Source organism: Bidens hawaiensis, unplaced genomic scaffold, assembly GCF_021521415.1.
Source record: "Bidens hawaiensis isolate Kalapana, Puna unplaced genomic scaffold, B.hawaiensis_p1.1 tig00001597_1, whole genome shotgun sequence".
NCBI classification, from domain to species: Eukaryota; Viridiplantae; Streptophyta; class Magnoliopsida; order Asterales; family Asteraceae; genus Bidens; species Bidens hawaiensis.
This window is the reverse complement of record NW_027491092.1, coordinates 2,647,501-2,656,351: the sequence shown is the minus strand read 5'-3', so window position 1 is coordinate 2,656,351 and position 8,851 is coordinate 2,647,501.

The following is an 8,851-nucleotide window of genomic DNA, read 5'->3' as shown; positions in this document are numbered from 1 at the left end:
AGTCACCATACGAGCAACCCCGAGTAGATACACTAATAGTCCGCACCTCATCTTCATCCCCACTCGGCACATACACTTCCTCTTCCTCTTCTACATGCACCCCTTACTCTTCCCTCCCTTATCTGAATCTTTACCAACCAGCGACTCCTCCATGGCCCTAACGGCCTCAGCAACGATCTTGGGAAAGGTGCTATGGAGCACCTGGTATACCTCATCCGCGATAGCCGCGCACATAGCAGGATCTAAGGCGCGGTTATCCCCCTCCTCATGAATCGCGGTGTCATGCTGGGAGTAGGAATCTCACTCTCGGCTTCGGCACGTGGCTTACGACCACGACCATGAACATTAGAACCACCTCTCTTAGCTGCTCGAGTATTAACCATGACTTATCCCTACAAAGACAGAATTTTAACAAGGTCAAGTACAAGTGGTAATTAGAACATGTAAGGTAAGGGTAAACTGCTAATGACATTGATCAAGTGTAATTAGTCATTTACTTTACCCGCCCGTCCTAACCACCCCCTTCCCCTAACCTCATTAGCCTTCCATCTAACACTTAAACTGTTAATCATATACCGGGAACTTTTAAATTTAAAGAAATGACTAAATAATTAAAAGTTACCTCTTGGCGTGCAGCTACTCGCGGTGGGTATACGGGTCTCTTTTCTTACAGTTCGAGTCCAAGCATTCGGGGATGCTCGGATCCCTCGAACCAAGGCTCTGATACCAACTTGTAAGGCCCCGAACCCCGGGAACCCCACAGTTGGTAATCATTCAAAACACTTGAAAAATAATTAAACTTAAAAACAATTCTTTTCATTAAAATAAGCATCACAGAGTATAATTTGGCGGAAAACGTAAATAAGTAAGTGAGTTCCCAAAACCCAGGAATTTTGCCCAAAATCAATATAATTATCTTTAAATAAAAACTTTTAAAAATAAATGTTTAATAATATAATCTTCAATTCCCGTATGCCCTTCACCGTCCAAGTAGCTTCGTGCACGTCCAAGCGATAAGGCATACTCTTCCTAACCTGAAACTCACACTAACATGGACACAAAGTCAGCTTTAGCTGAGTGAGTTCAAGTTTTAAGTAAATGATATCAGTAGTAATAATTATGATAGTCATACCAAAAGTTTAAAAAGTAAAAGGGTGCATCCATCAAATCATCATTACCGAAAACTAAACATCCTCATACATATATATATAAAATGTATATGTAAACATCCTTTCAATTACATCCCTATATATATATATATATATATATATATATATATATATATATAACATCCACGTCTAACATCAGGGTCGAACAATCGTACAACCCAAACACGTAACATCAGTGCATGCAAACAAAAGTAGGCATACACAACATCAGTAGTCGAAACGACTACAACATCGCCAAAATATAGGCCAAGCAATAATGTATCTATATATATTTAACATCCCAAGGCCTACCATATACTAGCAAGCCTATATAAATTCGTTTAAAACATTTCATCGTGTAAGAAAACACTTAGGTGTGCATGCTAGCCCAAAAGTAAAAAGAGTAAAAAGGGCATCATGAACTCACCTTAAATCAATCGAACACCTGCAACGAGCTAGGAAATCCCTAAGTGCACAATCACAAGCAAGGGCCTGTAAAGTATACACAATGTGTTACTAAGCAAGACCGTAAGAACACTCTTGTCTAATGGGCCATTCAAGCCCAACAACTTGGCCCAAGGCCCAACACTTGGCCCAAGGCCCAACAACTTGGCCCAAGGCCCAAGGTTAATCAAATCGAGTCGAATACGCGCGTAATAAACCTTAAAACCATTTGTTAAATGAATCTGCCCCAAATGGACCAAATTACCATTTTAATCCTTTCATTCATCATAATTAAGTCACCCGAGTTGATAGGATTGACGGTTCCTTTTTACAACTCTCAATTTGACAATTAAGCGAAAATTCGCGCACCGCCGACTTGATTGACCAAGCACCAACCAAAACAGCCCCGAGCATCAAAAAAATAATTTTTCCCCAACACTTAAACCCCCCTAGGGCTATACAAGCTGATTCGGTTGGTCATCCGATCAATTAACGCATCAAACTCAACAATTGTCAATCCTACACCAGGTAAACCTTAGTTTTCGAACTAAAATCGATTGACCGACCTAAACACCTCCAATGGCCATGAAATTTTAATAGGATGTAAATGCCATACCTGGGGATCTTTCTACACCAGAAACACTAATTTTTAACCACGGGAAGTGGGTCAATTACACCTTGGCCGAAAATCTGTCCAACGAAAAGTTCCGGAAAAATTGAGAATCAAAACGATTAGGGGTGAACAAAAAGAGTGTTGGGTCTTCAGAGCAAGCCTAGACGATCGAGCATGGTTTTACTACTTCGAGCAAGGTCTTCAGAACCTTAAATGGTGAATTATTCTAAGTGTTAAGGCTTCGAGCAAGCTATAATTCAACGAGCAAGAGTATTCTTCTATCGAGTATGGATTGCCAATCGAGCAAACAGCTTAATCATACAAGTTTTAACCAAGTGTTACGAGCACAGGATGATCGAGCACATGGGAACAAGCATGGATGGAATAAGATGTCACGTGATCAAAGCAAGGACTTAGAGCACAGTTCAGCTCATAAGCAAGATTTACATTCGAGCATGCTAAAGATTGTTGAATATGAAAAGCTGAAGACATCAAGAAGAATGAGCTTGCTCGATGGACAAGTTCGAGCAAAGCATAGACTAGTCAAGAAGGATGAAGTCTACTGGAAGGGAATCTCTTCACTGAAGATATTCTAAGTAAAGTATGCTCGAGGATACTCATCGAGCATACCTAGCATAGTGAGTTTGCTCGAGCAAGACTGCTACCTTGCTCGAGGACTCAACACTTGTATTATTTTGTAGTTCATTATGTAATGATTAGGAACTTCTAGAAGGAATGTCAGGGTCTATAAATAGGGGTCCTAGGATACCTTTTAGGACACGGATTTCTAGACGGAATACAGGCTGGCACACACTGAATAAGAAAAACATTCCAAAGAAAATTCTTTGGTTTTCCTCGTATTTCTGCCGCCGCCGTCACACGAAACCCTAGACATTCCTTTCACTGTTTCATTAATGATATATTTAATACAGTGAATCTTTGTCTTTGAAAGAGCTTTTATTGATTATCTATTACTGTTTTGTGTTTATTATTCACACTCTTTCGTTCCCACCGTTGGATATCCTGATTCCACTGGGATATTCAACAGGCCTTTGGGTGATTAATTCGGTGTGTTCTTGTCAATCTTTTAAGGTTTCACCCGGTTCACGGTCCTGACAAGTGGTATCAGAGCTTGAGTAAGCTCTTAGGCCACGGGACTGAAGGTGTGTGATAAAGCTTGAAGCTTTACTCTGTTTTACTGCTACAAATCTCAAATCTGATAAAATGGAAGACTAGGAAGTCTCCACCAATAAGATTCCAAAGTTGCTTGGACAGGAAAACTTCATCAAATGGAAGGTGCTCTTTGAAGCAGCCGTGAACTACAACGACCCAGAGCTTTGGACTTCCATTACCGAAGGAAACTATGTTCCCTCAACAGCTCCGAACAACAATGCCACCGTTGAGCTGAAAATGAAGAAACAAGACGATAAAGCTTTGTCAATGCTGAAGTTAGGGCTTTCTTGGGAAATTTTGACAACTGTATGATAAGGCTTTGTCAATCATCATAAGACCGCAAAGGCTATGTATGATGCAGTTATCGAAATGTTTGAAAGGAATACTGAACTTAGAGACATCAAGAAAGAAGACTGAAGCAGCAACTAGATAGGTTCAAGTTTAAGGACGGGGAAAGACTGAAATCAGTGTTGCAGAGGTTTATGACAATTGTGAACGATATAAGAACAACTGATTTAAATATCTCTAACTTTGAGCTGAACAAAAAGCTTTTATTATCGTTGTCAGAGAATGGTACACTGTTTTCAAGTTTATCAAAGAAAAGGCCAGTTTTCCAAACTTCAAGTTAGATGATTTGATTGCTTTTCTAAAGGCTGCAGAACATAAGATGATAGAGAACCATATGATTAGGGAGGACAAGCCAAGCTTTCAAGTGAACAATGCTCTTGTAGCTCCAATGGGCAACCTCTCAATCAAGACCCAGCAGCCTATCATTGAGGAACCATTAGACACAAGTTCAACATGCAGTGGCCAATCCAGATTCAATGTTCAGCTGATTGAAGATGACACCCCTTCTGCAGCAAATGGGCAGTCAACATGCTTGCAGAACAATAATGTTCAAGGAACTGATTATCAAGCATTATTTTCCATGTTTACCGAGTCATATCATGCTTTTGTAGTCAAGAATATGATAAACACAAGCATTATGCAAAAAGATCTAGAACAAATAGATGCGGATGATTTAGAGGACATGGACATTAAATGGCAAGCAACTATGTTGGCAGTGAGAAGCAAAATGTTGTACAGCAGAACTGGCAGGACAAGTTTCAATGGACCAAATGAAAGAATTGGCTTTGACAAATCAAAGGCCATCTGTTATAACTGTCAGCAACCAGGACACTTTGCTAGAGAGTGTAACATGCCAAAGCAAGCTGGAAATCAAGTTAACCAGAATCAATTCTATCATAACCAGAATCAGAACTTTCAGCAGAGAAATCAGATTTCCAACCAAAACCCCTATCAAAATCAGAACAGAACCCAGCAACAAACATTTCAACCACAAAGAAACAATTAAATGCAGGTTCACTCAAATCAGAACAGAACAAATCAAAACAATGTAAACCAGCAGAGAGATCAAGGAAATGTAGTTATTACCAGGGTGCCACATGATGGAGAATTTGATTGGAGCAATCATGCAGCTGAAATGGAGAAGGCAAATGTTGCACTTATGGCCAAAGTGCATGACAAGGCAGAATCCTCAAATGCTCAGGTACAATCTGATATCTCAATTTCTGATCTTCTTATTACCATTGATGAATTAAATGGCAAGGTATCCTTTGAGAATGTTCTACATGTTGAAGGACTTCAATATAATCTGTTGAGCATTTCTCAAGTATGTGACAAAGGATACAAGGTAGCCTTCAATGATGAATGCTGCCTGATTTTGAAGCCTGAGTTTGTGATTCCAACTGAAATGATGATGATGGCTCCAAGAAATGGCAACCTCTATGAACTAAGAATGAACACTGCAACTTCAAGAGGTGGTTCATGCTTTGTTTCAAAAGCAATTGAAAATGAAACCAAGCTATGGCATAGGAAGATGTGTCATGTGAACTTAAAGAACATGAACAAACTTGTAAAAGGTGAACATGTTGTTGGCCTTTCCACAAGAGATTTCAAATTGGAAGAAAAATGCACATCTTGCCTAAAAGGAAAACAACATAAATCCTCACATAAGAGCAAAATGATAAACACAATTGATGAGGTATTGGAACTGTTACACATGGATCTATTTGGTCCTGTAAGTGTTCCAAGTATTGGAAAGAAGAGATACTGCCTGGTGATTACTGATGATTATTCAAGATTTTCTTGGGTATACTTCATGGGCAGCAAAGATGAAACCCCAGACCTGATCAGATCCTGTGTGCTAAAGATGGAAAATCAACTTGAAAGGAAGGTGAAGGTCATTAGAAGTGATAATGGGATAGAATTCAAGAATGGAATTATGGATGAATTTTGCACTTCTAAGGGGATTTTTCAACAATTCAGTGCACCAAGAACTCCTGAACAAAATGGTGTTGTAGAAAGAAGAAATCAATCAATCAATCAATCATGCCCAGTAAAATCCCACCGACAGCAAAGCTATAAGTAGGGTCTGGGGAGGGTGGGATGTAGGCACACCGTACCTCTATCCAAAGGAATAAAGAGGTGGCTTACAGAGAGACCCTCGGCTCTAAGTACATGTGTATGAAGCAAAATAAAGGAAATCAAAGTTTAACAGTTATATAAAAACTACTACTAATTATAATAATATTAATAAGAAGATCACAGTTTAACAGCTATATAAAAGCTAATAATAATTATAATAATAATAATAATAATATATGTAAGGGAAATACCATTATGGTATGTGACCTAAATAAGTTAACTCTAAGCCCTAAGGTATTCAATTCTCTCTAAAAATCCTTAACTTTAATTCTACTTCTCCACGAATTCCTATCCTCAACCATGTCCTCGGAGAGGTTTAGGTCTATCAAATCAAGCCTAATCCTCTCATCCCAAGTCAATTTCGGTCGTCCTCTACCCCTCCTCCCCTCTATAGTAATGTTTTCTACGGATCTAACAGGATTCGTCGTCTGTCTTCTCTTTACATGTCCAAACCATCTCAATCTCCACTCTCTTATCTTGTCTGCTATGTTCGCCACCCCTAATCTCTCGCGAAACACAACGTTTCTTATTCGTTCTAGCCTTGTGTGCCCACACATCCAACGTAGCATTCTCATTTCTGCTACCTCCATCTTCCGCACTTGTGCCTTCTTGATGGCCCAACAATCTGTTCCATATAGCATTGTAGAAAGAAGAAAGAAAACATTAATTGAAGCTGCAAGGACCATGATTTCTGATGCTAATCTGCCAGTCACTTTCTGGGCAGAAGCAATCAACACTGCATGTTATGTGCAGAACAGGGTTCTATTAAACAAGGCTAAAAATAAGACTCCATATGAGGTTATCTTCAAAAGAAAGCCTTATGTGAAGTTCTTAAATCCTTTTGGATGCAGATGCTCACTCCTAAACACAAAGGACTATTTGAACAAATTCCAGTCCAAATCACTGGAATGCTTCTTTGTGGGATACTCATCTCATTCAAAGGCTTACAGAGTCTATGTGAAGGAGCACATGGTGGTCATTGAGTCATCAGACATAATTTTCAATGAAAATTATTTTAACAATGTTGATGGTCCCAAATGGCTGTTTGATCTAGAGAAAATGATCAAGTCATTTAAAATCTACAATGAAGATATGGATGACAATATGTACAGAACCAACTTTGACGAAAAAGGAAAAGATAAACAAGTTGATCTGGACAAGTTGTGGACATCAGTTGCTCCTAAAGCAAATGGATTTAACTTTGGGAGAAGCACCCAAGGAGTAGCTGAAGTTGAAATGAATGGACAGGAGGCTGCTGTTGAAGTCTCAAATGAAGGTCCAAGTGATGTTGAAAGTGAACCTATTCAGAGTCAACAACCTGCTCAGACTGAATGGATACATCAATTTGAAGATAGGTTTCAATCTTTGTTTGACTCAATGCAATTTGGAGTAAATGAAGCATCAACATCTGAAATCAATCAAACTGAAGAATCTAATGAAAGTCAAGAGAGAATTAAAGATGACTCTGCTGTGTTAAACATGATAAATCTAGAGATAGAAATGTCTGCACAACAAGTTGTGTTAACCACCTCTGTTGAAAGAAATCACCATGCAGAGAACATCATAGGAGACATAAATGAAAGAGTTACCAAAAGCTCATCTAAAAAAGCCAATATCTGCCTGTATGCCTGCTTCTTATCCCAAGTTGAACCAAAGAGCATCAATCAAGCATTAAAGGACAACAGCTGGGTAGAAGCTATGTAGGAAGAATTAGCCCAGTTTAGAGACTTGCATGTATGGGACTTGGTACACAAGCCCATAGGCAAGTATGCTATTGGAACAAAATGCGTATTCAGGAACAAGAAAGATGAAATGAGGATTGTGATCAAGAACAAAGCAAGATTGGTAGCTCTAGGATGCTTACAGGAAGAAGGAGTGGACTTTGAAGAAGTGTTTGCTCCAGTTGCAAGACTAGAGGCTATCAGGATCTTTCTGGCATATGCAACATCAATGAACATTAAGGTCTATCAACTTGATGTAAAATCTACATTTCTGAATGGAAAGATTGATGAAGAAGTTTATGTCACTCAACCTCCTAGATTTGAATAACCAATTCATCCAGACAAGGTTTACAAGCTCAGCAAAGCACTTTATGGACTACATCAAGCACCAAGAGCCTGGTATGATGAGTTGTCAAACCATTTGTTGGAAAATGGTTTCTGCAGAGGAGCCATTGACAAGACTCTATTCTGTAAAAGAAACAAAGATTTGCTGCTACTGCAAGTGTACGTGGATGACCTTATCTTTGGCTCTACAAATGAACAAATGTGCAAAGAGTTTGAGCAAGTGACAAAGTCCAAGTACAAAATGAGTTCAATGGGGGAAATGAATTTCTTCCTTGGACTTCAGGTGCAACAGAAAGCTGATGGAATCTTCATAAATCAATCAAAGTATGTACAAGAGATTCTTAACAAATTCAAGTGCCAAGACTTCAAGACAGTGTCCACACCAATTGACACACATGAGAAAATGATACCTGATGAAAAGGGGGAGCCAATGGACCAGCATGAATATAGGGTCAAGATAGGATCATTGATGTATCTCACAGCATCTAGGCCAGATATTATGTTTGTTGTGTGTGTCTGTGCAAGATTCCAAGCTAACCCTAAGGTCTCACGTATGCTAGCAGTGAAGAGGATATTCAGATACTTGAAAGGAAAACCAAATTTGGGGATTTGGTATCCAAAGAACCCTTCCTTTGACTTGATGGCCTATACAAATAGTGACTATGATGGTTGCAACATGAGTAGAAAATCAACCTCTGGAGGATGTCAGTTTCTTGGGAATAGGCTGGTGTCTTGGCAATGCAAGAAGCAAACTACAGTGTCAATTTCTACTGCTGAACCTAAGTACATTGCTGCATCTGCTTGCTGTGTATCTATGGATTCAGAATCAACTGCTGGACTATGGTCTGAATTTCTTACTTACACCTATTCTAATTGATAATACTGCTGCTATGTTTATTGTTAAGAATCTAGTTCAACAT